Raw genomic sequence first — 18,329 nt, 5'->3', positions numbered from 1 at the left:
AGCCCTTGGGTAAGATATGTTCACCAAATTCAAAACTACAGTGTAGATGGTACAAGAGAGGCGTTTTGCACTCTAATACATTGCTTCCATCTACAAATATTTTGCGCAAAGGCCATAAAAGCACGAGGGATTTGAACTAGTACGGAGATTTTTCAACAACCATTTTTCCTTCGCACCATTCACCATTAGATCAGTGTAGTGGAGAGATAACAATGTACCTTTCTGCACACACCACATGGTGGCTTCCTTCCTTCAGCACACGCCATATGGTGGCTTCCTGAGCACAGATTTAGTAGTTATAGCCAACTCACTTGATCTAAATTTTACAGCATGTTGCAGAGTGGACGAAGTTAGACTCTTCAACGTGGCCCCTCTAGCGATCTAGTAATTGACCAGTGAACTGACACTTGAGTGTTGGTCAGATTTTATCATGACATGTCTAAGAACACTTTGACTGTATTTCTATTACAAGCCAGTAATACTTAGCTTGCATACAGGGTTCAGAGTAGACGTTTTTTCCTATATCTTCGTAAAGTGACTGTCTGTAATACTTATTAATTTCTGCAATTGCTTGAGCATTTTACGCATTTTAGTGTTGTGTCAGCTAACTTTGGAGTACTTTGGCGTAAGCGCCACTCTCGCTTCTTTCTGTCTGAATTTGTGACCGTTATGAACAGCCAGTAACAGGGTCACCATACTGGTCTCTTTCCGGCAAAAAAGAATACATCTGAATTTGTTGGCCTTCCAGTCTTTGGGTACGGATCTTTCGTCGAGCAAACGGTTGTATATGATTGTTAAGTATGGAGCTAATGCATCAGCATACTCCGAAAGGAAACTAACTGGTATACAGTCTGGACCAGAAGACTTGCTTTTATTAAGTGATTTAAGTTGCTTCACTACTCCGAGGATATTTACTTTTACGTTACTCACGTTAGCAACTGTTTTCGATTCGAATTCTGGAATATTTACTTCGTCTTATGTTGTGAAGGCATTTCGAAACTCTGTGTTTAGTAACTCTGCTTTGGCGCACTGTCTTCGATAGTATCTCCATTGTTATCGCGCAGAGACGGCATTGATTGTTTCTTGCCGCTAACATACTTCACATACGACCAGAATCTCTTTGGATTTTCTGCCAGGTTTCGAGTTAAAGTTTCGATGTGGAAACTGTTATAAGCATCTCGCATTGAAGTCTGCGCTAAATTTTGAGCTTCTGTAAAAGATCACCAATCTTGGGGGATTTTGCGTCCGTTAAAATTTGGCATGTTTGTTTCGTTGTTTCTGCAACAGTGTTCTGACCCGTTTTGTGTACCAAGGAGGATCAGCTCCGTAGTTTGTTAATTTATTAGGTATAAATCTCTCAATTGCTGCCGAAACTGCTTCTTTGAATTCAAGCCACATCTGGTCCACACTTATATTATATATTTGGAATGAACGGAGATTGTCTCTCAGGAAGGCGTTAAGTGAATTTTTATCTGCTTTTTTGAATAGGTATATTTTTCATTTATTTTTGGAGGATTTGGGGATTACAATATGCAATCTTGCTACGACAACCCTGCGTTCACTAATCCCTGTATCGGTTTTGATGCTCGTTATTAACTCAGGATTATTTGCTGCTAAGAGGTCAAGTGTGTTTTCGCAACCGTTTACTATACGCGTGGCCTCATGAACTAACTGTTCGAAATAGTTCATCAAATTTCGGGCATGCAGCCGCGCAAATAAAATTTCCTCCACTTATATTTCGGCCGCGTATCCTCCAGTCATCCTCAGAGTGAGTCACAGGACTGACGACAAGTTGCCAAGCGTGGCCTTATATGCTCCACCGCGGCGGTACTGCGCATGCGGATCACAGATGCTGGTCGGTGGCAAAGAAATACGCTTACACATGCGCGTACAGACATTCGATTCGCTTATCGATGTATGATCGGCGGTGGTGACACCATGACGACTTCTCTGCAATTTAATTACCCCAAGAGTCGGATTCCATGCTTTGTCCAAATTAAAGCCATTATCTCTGTTCACATTAATGGTGAATTTTATGAGCAGATTGATGGCGTTGCTATGGGAATCCCCCTCTCCCCTCTGGTAGCTAATTTATTCATGGAAGACTTCGAGGACAAGGCCCTGGACTCAGCAAGTTTTAAACCAACGGCCTTCTGGAGGTACGTGGACGACACATTTGTGGTATCGTTGCACGGGATTGATGAATTACATCGATTTCTTGAGCATTTGAATTCCATTTATGCTAGCATCAAATTTACTATAGAAATAGAAGAAGACGGATGCCTCCCCTTTTTGGATGTTGTCGTTCGCCGTAAAGTTGACGGGACATTAGTACATGCCATGTATCAGAAAGCAACACACACAAATCTACACTCCTGGAAATGGAAAAAAGAACACATTGACACCGGTGTGTCAGACCCACCATACTTGCTCCGGACACTGCGAGAGGGCTGTACAAGCAATGATCACACGCACGGCACAGCGGACACACCAGGAACCGCGGTGTTGGCCATCGAATGGCGCTAGCTGCGCAGCATTTGTGCACCGCCGCCGTCAGTGTCAGCCAGTTTGCCGTGGCATACGGAGCTCCATCGCAGTCTTTAACACTGGTAGCATGCCGCGACAGCGTAGACGTGAACCGTATGTGCAGTTGACGGACTTTGAGCGAGGGCGTATAGTGGGCATGCGGGAGGCCGGGTGGACGTACCGCCGAATTGCTCAACACGTGGGGCGTGAGGTCTCCACAGTACATCGATGTTGTCGCCAGTGGTCGGCGGAAGGTGCACGTGCCCGTCGACCTGGGACCGGACCGCAGCGACGCACGGATGCACGCCAAGACCGTAGGATCCTACGCAGTGCCGTAGGGGACCGCACCGCCACTTCCCAGCAAATTAGGGACACTGTTGCTCCTGGGGTATCGGCGAGGACCATTCGCAACCGTCTCCATGAAGCTGGGCTACGGTCCCGCACACCGTTAGGCCGTCTTCCGCTCACGCCCCAACATCGTGCAGCCCGCCTCCAGTGGTGTCGCGACAGGCGTGAATGGAGGGACGAATGGAGACGTGTCGTCTTCAGCGATGAGAGTCGCTTCTGCCTTGGTGCCAATGATGGTCGTATGCGTGTTTGGCGCCTTGCAGGTGAGCGCCACAATCAGGACTGCATACGACCGAGGCACACAGGGCCAACACCCGGCATCATGGTGTGGGGAGCGATCTCCTACACTGGCCGTACACCACTGGTGATCGTCGAGGGGACACTGAATAGTGCACGGTACATCCAAACCGTCATCGAACCCATCGTTCTACCATTCCTAGACCGGCAAGGGAACTTGCTGTTCCAACAGGACAATGCACGTCCGCATGTATCCCGTGCCACCCAACGTGCTCTAGAAGGTGTAAGTCAACTAGCCTGGCCAGCAAGATCTCCGGATCTGTCCCCCATTGAGCATGTTTGGGACTGGATGAAGCGTCGTCTCACGCGGTATGCACGTCCAGCACGAACGCTGGTCCAACTGAGGCGCCAGGTGGAAATGACATGGCAAGCCGTTCCACAGGACTACATCCAGCATCTCTACGATCGTCTCCATGGGAGAAAGCAGCCTGCATTGCTGCGAAAGGTGGATATACACTGTACTAGTGCCGACATTGTGCATGCTCTGTTGCCTGTGTCTATGTGCCTGTGGTTCTGTCAGTGTGATCATGTGATGTATCTGACCCCAGGAATGTGTCAATAAAGTTTCCCCTTCCTGGGACAATGAATTCACGGTGTTCTTATTTCAATTTCCAGGAGTGTATATCTTCATGCCAGTAGCTGCCATCACCATTCACAGACCATAAGTGTCCTTAAGACCTTAGGGCATAGGGCGCACTGTACATCCGATAAAGATAATTTGCAAGAAGATCTCACATACCTCAAGAGCATTTTTAAATCGAATGGATTTTCTCTGCAACAAATTCGTAGAGCATTCAGTGCAAAACCTAGAATACAGGTATGCGATGGGGAAGAAGATAGTAATTCCTTCAGATCTAGCGCGTTTTCGCCCTATGTGGGTGCTCTTTCCCCGAATATAGGCCGTATTCTTGAGAAACACTGTGTTAACGTGATCTTGCGGCCCCCCACGAAGATTGCAGCTTTACTCGGCTCTGGGAAGGTCGATTTACAGCTTTGTAAAGCGGGTGTATATCAGATTCCTTGCGGAAATTGTGAGAAGTCGTACATAGATCAAACAACGCGTACCGTTCATGAGAGATGTATGGAGCATCGAAGATACACACGCTTATTACAGCCAGACAAGTCAGCTGAGCCCGAACATTGGATTGCTACAGGACATTCCATGAATTACAGTGATGGAAAGATTTTAAAAATCCGCATGCGCAGTACCGCCGCGGTGGGGCATATAAGGTCGCGCTTGGCAGCTTGTCGTCTCCATCCTTACCCAACGCATCCACCAGTAGCACTTCCTTCCCTCTACCCAATGTGGCTTTCGGCCGTCCTTCTCTACCGATGGCCTTCTCCTTCATCTTACTCACCACTCATCGAACAGTTAATTTCCCGTCGCTCCGCCATCTTCGTCTCTCTCGACCTTGAGCGCGCCTACGACCGTGTCTGGCATTCCGGTCTCTTCTTCAAGCTCCAAACCTTCGCCCTTCCTCTTAACTACGTCCATCTGATCGCCTCCTTCCTTTCTCACCGTCCTTCCTATGTCACCATCCATAACACGGATTCCTACACCTTCCACCTCTCCGCTGTTGTGCCCCAAGGTTCCGTCCTCTCCCCTCTTCTCCACCTTCTTTACACGGCGGACATGCCACCGCCTTCACCTCCCTTACACCTTCTCCAATACTTCGATGACACCGCCTTCCTTGCCCTCGCCCCCACCCTGCAACGCTCCCAGCACCTTCTCCAATCCCATCTTCACTGGTTCACCACTTGGTGTAACCAGTGACAGCTCAAGGTCAATCCTTCCAAAACCCAGGCGATCATTGTAGGCAAAACCACCCCTTCCTTCCGGCTCCTTGATTTTTACCTCACCATATATGGCCGTCCTACTAACCTCACCCCCATCCTCAAGTATCTTGGCGTCACCCTTGACCGTCGTCTCTCCTGGAGCCCCCATCTCCGGACGATCCAAGCCAAGGCACGCTCCCGACTCCGCCTCCTCAAGCTCCTTTCTGGCCGCACATGGGGTCTGGACCCCTCCACAATCCTCCACACCTATAAATCCCTCATCCGCCACATCCTCTGTTATGCCCATCCCGCCTGTATCTTTGCCCCTCCTACCTTCTACAAGTCCCTTCAAATCCTGGAACGCCATGCGCTCCGCCTCGCCTATCGCATCCGGCTCCCTTCCCCCATACGGATCCTCTACGACTTAATTTCTTTCCCACACCTCCTCTTCCTTGAACGGATACGGATCCTTTACACCTCCCGTAAACTTCATCCCCTCACCCGCTTGTCTCTCCCATCCTTTCCCACCCCCGTCCACTGCCGCACCTGTACATCTCCATCCCACCCACTCTCCAGCTTTCCACACTCCATACCCTTGCCCAAGGTGGCTTCCGCCAACTCCCACTCCCTGATGATGCTCTCGTCCTCTCCATCTAGCCCTCCTACCAGCTTTGATCCTCCCCTTCCTCCTCCTGTGTTTTTCCTCCAGCACACCCACTTTCCCTTCTCTCTCTCCTCCCTCCCTCCCCCTCCCTGGGCTTCCACACACCCCCCCTACCCTCTACCCTCCCCCTCCCTTCTTCTCTCGCACTGGCATCTTCCCCCACCCACTCCCTCCTACCATCACCTCTTTCCTCTGGCAGGCCCCCGGCTTTTTCGTGTGCACAGTATGTTTTTAGTGCGCTGGAGATCGTCGCTAGTGTTTGTCTTCCCGTCAGTTAGTGTTTCTCCTTCAGTGCTCTTCCGTTCACGTGTGAAACTGTGTGTCTCCGTTGTGTACAGTGCTGAACGTTTTTATATAAACAGTGCGTCCTTGAACGCCTTCATTTATTTTAATATGTATGCCTCCTGTTTTTATCATCCATGTATGTTTGTTTGTATGTCTTCCTGTTTCATGTTTGTTTTTCTGTGACCGAAGAGCGGCATAGATAGGCTGCTGCCGGCCTACCTTTCTGTAAAGGTTTTAAAATTACAATAAACAAAAACAAAATCTTGTCGTCAGGCTTGTGACTCACTCTGAGGATGCCCGGACGATACGCGGCCGAAATATCAGTGGAGGAAATTTTATTTGCGCGGCTGCATGCCCGAAATTTAATGGACTATTTATTCCGCCGCGAGAAGTTGAAAATGCACAACTGCTCGAAATAATTTTCAGAGAATGCGTTTAGCACAATTTCGGATGATATTTTATGCGTACCTCCGGAATTAAACATGTAATATCGCCAACATATCGAGGGTAAATTAAAGTCACCACCAACTATAATCGTATGAGTCGGGTACGTGTTTGAAATCAAACTCAAGTTTTCTTTAAACCTTTCAGCAACTGTATCATCTGAATTGGGAGGTCGGTAAAAGGATTCAATCATTATTTTATCCCGTTGCCAACAATGACATCCACCCACACTAACTCTACTAACACTAATCTACTTCTATTTCGCGACAAGTTAAAGTACTTCTAACAGCAACAAACACGCCACCCTTTAGGTTCTTCACAAAAATTTCGGCTGAGCTTATATCCGGCTTTAGCCAGCTTTCAAAGATTTGACCATCAGTGTTTTCTATTAGCGCTTGGAGCTCTGGTACTTTCCCAACACAGCTACGAGAATTTACAACTGTTACACAAATGGGTCCTGTATCTACGTTCTTCCTGTGTTCGGCCTGCACCCTTTGTGACTGAAGCCCTTCTAGTGCGTATAGTGGACACCTGACCTATTCAGAGGAACCCGAAACCCACCCACCCTTTGGCGCAAGTCGAGGAATCTGCGGCCTACACGGTTGCAGAACCTTCTGAGCCTCTGATTCAGACCCTCCACTAGGCTCTGTACCAGAGGTCCGCAATCGGTCCTGTCGACTATGCTGCAAATGGTCAGCTCTGCTTTCATCTTGCAAGCGTTGTGCAAGTGTTTGTGCAAAGCAATTGGCAATGCTGAGATGAAATTTCACATTTTTTATCTATAACACAGCTGTGTGGTGGAGTCACAAGTAAAGCAGGAAATGAAAATAATGGTATTTATTGATTAAAAAAATCTAACGATGGGTCGACTGCAACATACTGCAACTTGTGCCACTGCAACAGTATACCTGAAAGTAGCAATCTTTTACATAATTAACAATCAAAAAAGCGCAAAGAAAATATTCCATCAAAATTTCACATGGAACTTGCGGCAAAGAAATTTCAGTGGTAAGATGATAATCCGGCAGAGCTACATATTTCCTACTCCCTGTCACTGTGTTCTTTGCACTGTAGACCAACTGATTGAAATTACCATAGATCATGACCATGGGAACACACTGTAATTCATTAAAGTTCGTATGATAGAATGAAACGCACTTCGTCGATTAAAAAAAATGAAATTTCATCTGCACCAAAAGCAATCTCACTGTAAAAAAATGTCGTGTCACTAGGGCCTCGCGTCGGGTAGACCGTTCGCTGGGTGCAAGTCTTTCGATTTGACGCCACTTCGGCGATTTGCGCGTCGATGGGGATGAAATGATGATGATTAGGAGAACACAACACCCAGTCCTGAGCGGAGAAAATCTCCGACCTAGCCGGGAATCGAACCCGGACCCTTAGGATTGACATTCTGTTGAGCTGACCACTCAGCTACCGGGGGCGGATTAGTAATCTCACTTAAGACTTTTGGAATAAGAAATACACTCTTTGTGTATGAAGTTAGTGACATTTGCGCTCAAAACCACTTTTGTGGGTGACAGATGTTGAGTGAGAGGTTTGTTGGTTTAATGATTCATGGAACCAAACTACACACCAAAGAAGAGGCAAGTGCACGAAACCCAAAGGTAGAAAACCCCAAGGTTTACTGAAGATCAGTAAAGCCTAGAGAAAGGAACGAGGAAGAAGGAAAGGGGGGAAAGGAAGAAAAGCAGGCAAGGTGCACCTACCCAGGCAGTAGCTAAAGGCCCCAAATGCAGAAAGTGCATTGGGAGACATACCCTACCCAATAATACCCAAGACTAATGACACAGAGAGGGCGAGAGAAGCGCAGGTAAACAGAGAAAGAACACCAAGTCAAACAGAACACAGAAATAGAGGGAATAAGTGCAAAAGAGCGGGTAGGGAGAGGGCTGGCATGGTTCACTGAACCCAGACAGCCACTGCCCATTCGAGGCAGAGGAGGTAAAAGGGCATCCTGTGAACCCCTCAACGAGATGATAAGGCTGAAGTGCCCTCCCTGAGAGAGAGAGGAGTGGTAAAAACGTCTTTCATAAATAAACCGTGAGACTAGGTCATCCACTGAGGAATTGTTCACTAGCACCAGGGGTAGTGAGTCAGGAAGATTAAGAGTCCACCAAAGGGTGGCTATGTTAAGACAGTCCAGCAAAATGTGAATCACCATCGAACAGGCATAACAACAACACAGGGGGGGGGGGGGGGCATCCTTGCGACAGAGGAGATGACCATGGGGCAGGCAAGTAGAGCCGATGTGGAGCCTGCAGAGGAGGAAGAAGTCCTTGCAAGAGGCCCACATGCATGACCTTCACAAATTTGTTCGCTTCTTTATTGCTAGAATTTTGTTCGACAAAGTCAAGAGTACACCATTCCGTATTTCAAATCCTTAGAATCTGACAGCATAACACCGACTGAAGGTCCAGTTCTGGAATACTGATCTCAAGAGGTGGCTTGCCGGAAGCCAATTTGGTAGGTTTGTCAGTAAGTTCATTCCCTGGGATCCCGCCATGACTGGGGTCCAGACAAAGACCACCAAGTGTCCACATTGTTCGATGGCAAACAGGGAGCCCTGTACAGTCAGGACCAAGGGATGGCGAGAGTAGCTCTGGTCAAGAGCTTGTAAACTGCTCAAAGAGACCCTGCAGATGAGGCAGGACTCACTAGTGTAGGAACAAATGAGCCCAAGGGCTCAAGAGATGACTACCATCTACACATTGAAAACACTGCACCCATCCAGCAAGGATTGGAGTTCATTGCATCCTGCATGAACATAAGCAAAGCTAACGTGACCAGCGACCACGGAGCCATCAGTATAGACTACTTCTGAATCACAATATGCAATGCACCAAGAATGTAGAAGAATTGGCAGTGGACGGCCTCAGGATAAGTTGAGTCTTTTGGACCTTGTGATAGGTCAAGACAGAGTTGTGTACAGGGTATGCAGCAGAGTGTACATGAGCGGGCCCAGAGAAGAAGTGGTACAGGCAAAAGCTAGAGTTCAGATAAAAGGGACCTGATGCAGATGGAGCTTTAAATCCAGACTAGGGCTACCATTGCAGATGGTGGATCTACATATCTGGAAGAGGGGAAGGTAGTTTTGGTGCTCAGGAGAGCAGCAGATGCATAACAAACAAACAATCAACAGTTGTTGGTGCAGAACCCACAATGGTGGAACCCCTGCCCCTGCTAGAAGGCTGATCATGGAGTTTATCTGAGGGGCACCAGTTGGAAGTCATACCGCACAATGGTGTATCAGGTCCTGCATCTGCAACATTGAAGATGATTCTGGGGCTGCATGCGAGAGTCCCATAGTCCTGTAGTCTAGAAGGGACTACAACAATGCTGAGTAGAACTGTATTAGAGTAGAGTGGTCCACACACCATTTGGTGTTGCAAATGCATCAAAGAGCATTGAGGTGGAAGCATCATGATGGCTTTAGTTGATGAAGATGGGGAACCCATGTCAACTGGGCATCAAAGACGAGGCCCACAAAAAGATGACAGTCCACCACATTGAGGGACTGGCCATCAAGGTGCAGATCCAAATGAGGCTGGACCATACAGCGTTGACAGAAATGCACAGCGAGGGTATTGGTAGCAGAAAAATGGAAGCCATGAGTGATAGCCCAAGATTGCACTCGGTGTATTCCTCCCTGCAGTCTGCTTTCAACAACAACCATCACAGATGAACAAAAATAAATGCAAAAATGTCAGCATACAAAGAGGGGGTCATCATATGCCCTGCAGCCGCCACCAGACCACTGATAGCCTCTAAAAATTGAGGGACACTAAAAACAGACCGCTGTGGAACCCCAGTCTCCTGCAGGTAGGAGTTACCATGGGAGGTGCCGATCTGTACCTGAAAAGTGTGACGTGAAAGAAAGTTCCAGATAAAAATCGGAAGCAGGCCCAGAGACCCCACTCATGTAAGGTGGCAACGATTTGGTGGCACCATGTGGTATCATAAGCTTTATGCAAATTGAGAAAGACTGCAACGAGATGTTGACACCAGGCAAAAGACGTTTGGATAGCAGACTCCAGGTGGACTAAATTATCTGCAGTAGAGTGGCCTTTGCGAAAACCATCCTGGATCTGAGCCAAAGTTTCCCAGGATTCAAGAACCCAACACAGCCTTCAACTCAGCAAACATTCAAGTAACTTACAGATGACACTGGTTAAAATGATCAGATGATAGCTGTCCATCTGAAGAGTTGGTTTACCTGATTTCAAAGCTGGAATAACGATGCTTTCTAGCCAATGGGAAGATAATTCCAGCACTCTCCAGAAAATGTTGAAAAGGGCAAATATATGACGTTTGCTAGCCATCAATAAGTGCTGAACTGGCCCAAGAGCCATGTCGGGGCAGACAGCAAGGGAGTTAGCAAATTCACACTTGCTAAATGGGGCTTTATAAGGCTCCAGATGGTGAGGAAGGAAAGATAAAGGGGAGTAGTTCCAGATAATGTTTGAAAAGATGGAATGTGGGCGGATAGTGGACTGACACTGAGTCCTGGCTAGTGAGGATAACACTACTCATGGAAATTCCTGGGACACTAAAAGGACAGCAGCCAAAAATGCGCCCGATCTTTGCCCATACCTGCAAAGAGGGAGTGTGTGGCCCTATGGCAGTGGCGTATCATTCCCCACAAATCCATTTCTGGCATTTCAGAACATAACGAGCCCAAGCATGAAGCCATTTAAAGGCCAGGAGGTGGTCAAGAGATGGATGCTCTTGGTAGCATTTGAGGGCATGACAGTGGTCTTCAATAACTGCAGCAATTTCAGGGTCCACTGCAGGACAGACTTCCTTCTGGGAGAACAAGAGAAAGAAGGAATCAGTGAAGCAGCTGCCAAAAGGATCATGTCAGTCAAACTCCATACAGACTCACCAATGCTGTCGTGGGGTGGAGCGGTTGGGATGGCAGCCAAGGAAAAGGCATCAAAATCCACATAAGTAAAGGCCCACTTTGGATGGTGTCTAGGCAAGTGATGCTGAAAAGATAAGATGATTGGAAAATGATCTCTACTGCACAAATCGTCATGAACTCCCCGTTGAATATAGGGGAGGAATGCAAGGCTGCAAATGAAAAGATCAATTGCCGAGAAAGTGCCATGTGCCACACTAAAGTATGTGGGGACTCCCATATTGAGGAAGCCGATATCAACCCCTGCCAGCAGGTCTTCAACAATCCTGCCCCAGTCAGCAGTCACAGTACCATCCCACAGAGGGTTATGCGTGTTAAAATCCCAAAGGAGGAGGAAGGGAGGAGGGAACAGTGGAAGGAGGGCAAGAAGAACAGGAAGTGTAGGAAGCCACTCTGTGGGGAGATAAACACAGCATACCATCACCACAGAGTCCAAATGGATCCAAACAGCTACAGTTTCCAGCGCATTATGAAGAGGAACTAACCGTGTCCCCGCAGATCAACATACAGCCACCAACAGAGGCTCGCATGGGGCTGACCTGGTTCTGACAGAGGTCTTGGAAACGAGTTGGTGAATCAGTATCCACAAAACGAGATCCCTGCAATACAACACAAGTTACTGAGTAGAAAGAAAGAAGTGACTGCAATTCCAGAAGGTGACGACAGTAACCATTACAGTTCCATTGGAGGAGAATACTACAAGAGAACGGAAGGCCATCGATTGGGCCATAATTGGTCATTGTGCCGATTCAGTGACCATCACTGGTAAGGATGGAGTGACATCCATGAATGTCAGATTGGACCCTGATTTACAGAGAGGGGGCAACACCCCATGGGATATCGGGGGGTGACTCATCCCAAGACTTATGCATCTACTTCTCGTTTGGAGGGCGAGAGGTGGTGTGCTCAGGAAGAGAGCAAGTCACAGCAGTACCAGCATCTGAAAGAGAACAAGTAGCCTTGAAACCCACACAACGTGTCCTGGAGACGCCAGGGAGGGATATTCCCAAATGAATGTCAGATTGGACCCTGATTTACAGGGAGGGGGCAACACCCCATGGGATGTTGGGGGGTGTCTCATCCCAAAACTTATGCATCTACTTCTCGTTTGGAGGGCGAGAGGTGGTGTGGTCAGGAAGAGAGCAAGTCACAGCAGTACCAGCATCTGAAAGAGAACAAGTAGCCTTGAAACCCACACAACGTGTCCTGGAGACGCCAGGGAGGGATATTCCCAGAGGGAGCCTGATCCCCAGTGGGTGCCAGAGCAGAGGGTTCCTTCTCCAGCCGAGGTTCTGTGAGCAGAGGGAACAGGAACCGCCACAGAGGACGAAAGGGTAGGGGGGCAGGATAGATGTAAGAAAGGAGGAGGAGGAGGAGGAGGAAAGGACCCAACAAAAGCAAAGACTGACGTTAAAGATACCAGGTGGAGACAGTCAGATTTCTGTTGAGCCTCAAAGTTGGATAGACGGTCGACTGCTTTGTATTCCTTTATCTTCCTTTCCTTTTTGTAGATCTGGAAATCTACGAAGCGAGGAGAATTTGCGCCAGAACTGTTCATGCACTTGGGTCGTCGGGTGCAAGGACTCCACACATGCAGAGGGCAGCTACAGTCGCCGCTAATAGGATTTGTCTCACATCGCAAAGATGTGACCCAAATGGAGATAATGGAAACAGTGCACAGGACGTGGGATATAGGGCCTCACATCACAATAGTAAACATAACTTTGACTTTTTCCAGAAGGGTAACCCTCACAGTCCAGAATGAAAGTGCTGGTATCAAAATGATTGTCCTGAGGAGACCTCTGTACTTGCCAGACGTAACAAACGCCGCTCCACTCCAGATTAGAATGGGGTTCCTCGTCAGAGCCCCAGTAGAAAATAATGCCCTGGGTCATATTTAAGGACTGGTGAGGAGTAATGCTCCACTGGGACGTCTCCTAAGAACTCACAAGCACGAAGGGAAGCTGATCGATTGGCAGAAGAGGTTTTAATCAGTAGGCCACCAGATCACATCTTACTAAGTGAGTCAACATCGCCAAACTTAACTTCGAGATGTTCTACAAAAAAAAAGAGGTTTGGTAGCGGCAAAAGTCTCCACGTCTTTCCAAGAACAAATCAAGAAACGGGGAAAGGGTTTCGCCCCAAGCCAGTGGGCCTGCCCTTCCTCCCAGGGAGTGGCCAGAGAGGGAAGGCCGAGGAAGCAAAAGCAGCGGCAGAGAGATAACCGTTCCTGTCTGAAGAGATGGCTGCGGAATAGTGGCCAAAAGTACGGAGCTTAGCACGTTTCATGTGCAGCGTTCGCCCTGCTACCAGCCACTCTGATCAGGTGCTCACCCCGGAGGCGCCACCCTGCAGCGGCAAGGGCCACCTGCCTGGAGTTTCGATACCCCAAAAAGATGAGTAACCACTTCTAGACACACACACGGCGGTGACAGACCTTGTACCTACAAATAGACCGGACCTTATCGGCAATGTCACTATAAAAACGGGGATTAGCGATCATGTTGTCATTATAACAATCTAGATTACGAAAGTTAATAAATCAGTCAAAAAGGCTAGGAGAGTGTTTCTGCTAGATAGAGCATACAAGCAATTACTAACATCTCATTTAGACAGCGGATTGCCATCACTTAGTTCCAGTGAGATGGGTGAAGAATAATTATGGGCCAAGTTTAAGCAGATTGCAAATCATGGTCTGGAGAGTTATGTGCCTAACAAGTAGGTAAATGATGGAAAAGTCCCACGATGGTTTAATAACGAAATTCGGAGGATGCTGAGGAAGCAGAGGCTGTTGCACTCTCGGTTCAAAGGGCAACGCACAAATGACGACAAGCGAATGTTAGATGAGATTCGGGCGTCTGTGAGAAGATCTATGCGCAAAGCATACAACTACCCCTGTCACATCTCAGCAAAAGATCTGGCAGAGCACCCGAGGAAATTCTGGTCTTACATAAAATCGCTAAGCGGGTCTAAGGCTCCCGTTCAGTCCCTTGTTGACAAGTCTGGTGTGGCAGTTGAAAACGAAAACAGTAGTTTTAAATTTCACGTTCAAGAATTCGTTCACATAGGAGAGTCGTACAACATACCGACATTTGACCGCCGGACGGACTCCCGTACGGACGACGTTGTAATATGCACTCCTGGCGCAAAGAAACAACTGAAAGATTTGAAAGTAAATAAATCACCAGGTCCGGATGGAATCCCAGTTCGATTTCACAAAGAGTACTCTACGGCATTGGCCCCTTACCTTGCTTGCATTTATCGTGAAACACTCGTCCAGCACAAAGTCCCACGCGACTGCAAAAAGGGCGCAGGTGACTCCAGTATACGAGAAGGGTAACAAAACGCAACCGCAAAATTACAGACCGATATCTGTAACTTCTGTCTGCTGCAGAATCTTTGAACATATTCTCAGTTCGCATACAATAAATTTTCTTGAGATGGTTGAAATAGCTCTGAGCACTATAGGACTTAACTTCTAGGCAGGATTCGAACGTGCGACAGTAGCGGTCGCGCGGTTCCAGACTGTAGCGCCTAGAATCGCTCGGCCACCTCGGCCGGCTCTTGAGATGGTCTTAGGAAGCATTGCTCGTGCGAAACTCAGCTTGCCCTTTCCTCACATGATACACTGCGAACTATGGATGAAGGGCAACAGGCAGATTCCATATTTCTAGATTTCCGGAAAGCATTTGACACGGTGCCCCACTGCAGGCTGTTAAGAAAGGTACGAGCAACGGAATAAGTTCGCAGATATGTGAGTGGCTCGAAGACTTATTAAATAATAGAACCCAGTAGGATGGCGAATGTATATCAGACACAAGGGTATCGTCAGGAGTGCCCCAGGGAAGTGTGATAGGACCGCTGTTGTTCTCCATACACATAAAAGATTTGCCGGACAGGGTGGGCAGCAATCTGCGGTTGTTTGCTGATGATGCCGTGGAGTACGGTAAGGTGTCGAAGTTGTGTGACTGTAGGAAGACACAAGACGACTTAGCCAAAATTTCCAGTTGGTGATGAACGGCAGCTAGCCCTAAATGTGCAAAAATGTAAGTTAATGCGGATGAGTAGGAAGAACAAACCTGTACTGTTCGGATACAATACTACTAGAGTCTTGTTTGACACAGTCAAGTCATTTAAATATCTGGGTGTAACGTTGCAAAGGCCGCGGCGCGTACGTTACGACGGTAGGCCTGAACACACTCGCTCGCTCAGCTACAGACAAAATGCGTTTCTAAACCTGAACTAGCATCTGGGTGTTTAAGTTCTAACGAGAATTGCATCTTCTATTGGAATCTGGCATTATGAAGACATATTGATTACCACAACAAAATTTAATTTAAAGTGCAGTACTTGTTTATAGCATTTCGTCTCTTCTGCTTAACAGTCCTCATATCATGCAAGATATCACAGCATATAATCATTTTGGCATGATTCTAATTTTATTGTACCCCAGTACAGCTGTAACAAATTACAGGCCTATGAACTTCCGATAATTGTAGGATTAATAACAAAAAAAATGGCTCTGTGCACTATGGGACTTAACTTCTGAGGTCATCAGTCCCCTAGAACTTAGAACTACTTAAACCTAACTAACCTAAGGACATCACACACATCCATGCCCGAGGCAAGATTCGAACCTACGACCGTAGCGATCGCGCGGTTCCAGACTGTAGCGCCTAGAACCGCTGGGCCACCCCGGCCGGCGGATTAATAACAGTAAGACTCCATAATAGCGGATTCCAGCAGAAGATGCATGTCTCATTTATACGTACACACCTATTTACGAGTTAATTGAAGCAGAAACATAGTTTGTCTGCTGAGCCGAGCGAGCGAGCGAGCTCGGGCCTTCCTTCGTGACGAATATGCCGCAGCCTGTCTTTCTCGTAGGCCTCGTTGCAAAGCTATATGAGATGGAGCGAGCATGTGAGAACTGTCATAGGGAGGATGAATAGTCGACTTCCGTTTATTGGGAGAATTTCAGGGAAGAGTGGTTCACCTGTAAAGGAGACCGCATATAAGCGACCTATTCTTGAGTACTGCTCGAGTGTTTGTGATCCATACCACGTCAGATTGAAGGAAGAAATCGAAGCAATGAGCCGCGCTGCTAGATTTGTTACCGGTAGGTTCGAACAACACGTAAGTGTTACGGAGATGCTTCAGGAACTCAAATGGGAATCCCTGGAGGGAAGACGATGTTCTTTTCGAGAAACTCTATTGACAAAATTTAGAGAACCGGCATTTGAAGCAACATTTCTACAGCCGCCAACATACACTGCGCGTAAGGACAACGAAGATAAGTTACGAGAATTTAGGGCTCATACTGAGACATACAGACAGTCGTTTTCCCCACGATCTATTTGCGAGTGGAACAGGAAAGGAAATGACTGGTAGTGGTACACGGTACACTCCGCAACGCACCGTTCGGTACGTTGCGTAGTATCGATGTAGATGCAGATGTAGACAGCTCACATACCAGAAGGCTGATCTGTGTTGTCAGGAGTCCCAGAAAAGGGGGGGGGGGGGAGGAGGGGCGACAGGAACTGACGTGGGAGACACGACGGGAGAGAGGGAGTTCTTTCCAAAATGGCTCACACAACGAAAACAGAATTTAAGTCAAACCCAAAGCCGAAAAAAGGGGAAGAATGGAAACACGAAACACAAGATGGAAAACGAACAGTGTAACCGAGGGAATAAACGGAAGGAGTGGATATGAGGAAGGGAATGAAACCTGGAAGAGAAGAAGGGCTGCAACACCTCGGGGTCTCGTGGGCGCCACGCACATAACCAAAAAAGGGCTGCAGGCCCCATGGGGGTTTTAAGTGAGAGGTCGAAGGGCATTTTGAATGCGCTTCTACGTCTGATTGTGGTGAGAAAGGATATAATAGATATCAATTTCTTCTTTATAGAAGAGGAAATCAAAACCTATGAGCAGAACTTCGGAAGCTGCGTGGGTGTTGTGTCAGAAGGTGTATCAAACACGACTGGTTGCGGTAACTCTATCTGGTCGAGGCTGAAAGCCGAGTCTCAGTCTTGTGTGCAATTCAAATATGTCTGTCATTCACTAGTCCAAAGCATTCAACATGCAATAAGCAAGTTAGCATCATTCAAATGTTACTTCTCTGTCTGAATGCCCCAAATGGTTTTGTCGTAGTGAACTAGGAACGAATAAAGAACTATTTAGTGTCATGAATGCTGCTATAGAATTTGAGCCAAATCGAATATGCCTTTGAAAAACCTTTCACAATTCGATGGCTTGTGTTTGGGAACGCTGCGTTCAATACTTTGGGAACAGAGAAGAAATAAAAGCGTATTTGAGTGTGACGAAATAGCCAAATCCAACTGAGACTGATGGAGGAAATGACATCTGACTGTAAAAATTATTTGTTGTTTGTGCTGTACAGGAATTTGGAACGCTGAATAGTCTTCTTCAGTTAGCAAAAGCAGGCCACCATTAGCTACACCAACAGGTGTTCGGACGCCACAAGAACGCACAGAACAAACTACACTCCTGGAAATTGAAATAAGAACACCGTGAATTCATTGTCCCAGGAAGGGGAAACTTTATTGACACATTCCTGGGGTCAGATACATCACATGATCACACTGACAGAACCACAGGCACATAGACACAGGCAACAGAGCATGCACAATGTCGGCACTAGTACAGTGTATATCCATCTTTCGCAGCAATGCAGGCTGCTATTCTCCCATGGAGACGATCGTAGAGATGCTGGATGTAATCTTGTGGAACGGCTTGCCATGTCATTTCCACCTGGCGCCTCAGTTGGACCAGCGTTCGTGCTGGACGTGCAGACCGCGTGAGACGACGCTTCATCCAGTCCCAAACATGCTCAATGGGGGACAGATCCGGAGATCTTGCTGGCCAGGGTAGTTGACTTACACCTTCTAGAGCACGTTGGGTGGCACGGGATACATGCGGACGTGCATTGTCCTGTTGGAACAGCAAGTTCCCTTGCCGGTCTAGGAATGGTAGAACGATGGGTTCGATGACGGTTTGGATGTACCGTGCACTATTCAGTGTCCCCTCGA

The 18,329-nt window shown here is 47.5% G+C and overlaps 1 protein-coding gene across 1 annotated transcript in view; it reads right to left on the bottom strand.

Moving 5' to 3' along the window:
- The window catches only part of LOC126185110 (uncharacterized), a 200,610-nt gene that overhangs the window by 62,110 nt on the left and 120,171 nt on the right, over positions 1-18,329 (bottom strand). The gene's annotated exons all lie outside the window — the stretch shown is intronic.

This window comes from Schistocerca cancellata, chromosome 4, assembly GCF_023864275.1.
Source record: "Schistocerca cancellata isolate TAMUIC-IGC-003103 chromosome 4, iqSchCanc2.1, whole genome shotgun sequence".
In the NCBI taxonomy this organism is placed as follows: domain Eukaryota; kingdom Metazoa; phylum Arthropoda; class Insecta; order Orthoptera; family Acrididae; genus Schistocerca; species Schistocerca cancellata.
Note: the sequence above shows the minus strand (reverse complement) of the source record. Positions and strands in the feature narration are given on the sequence as shown.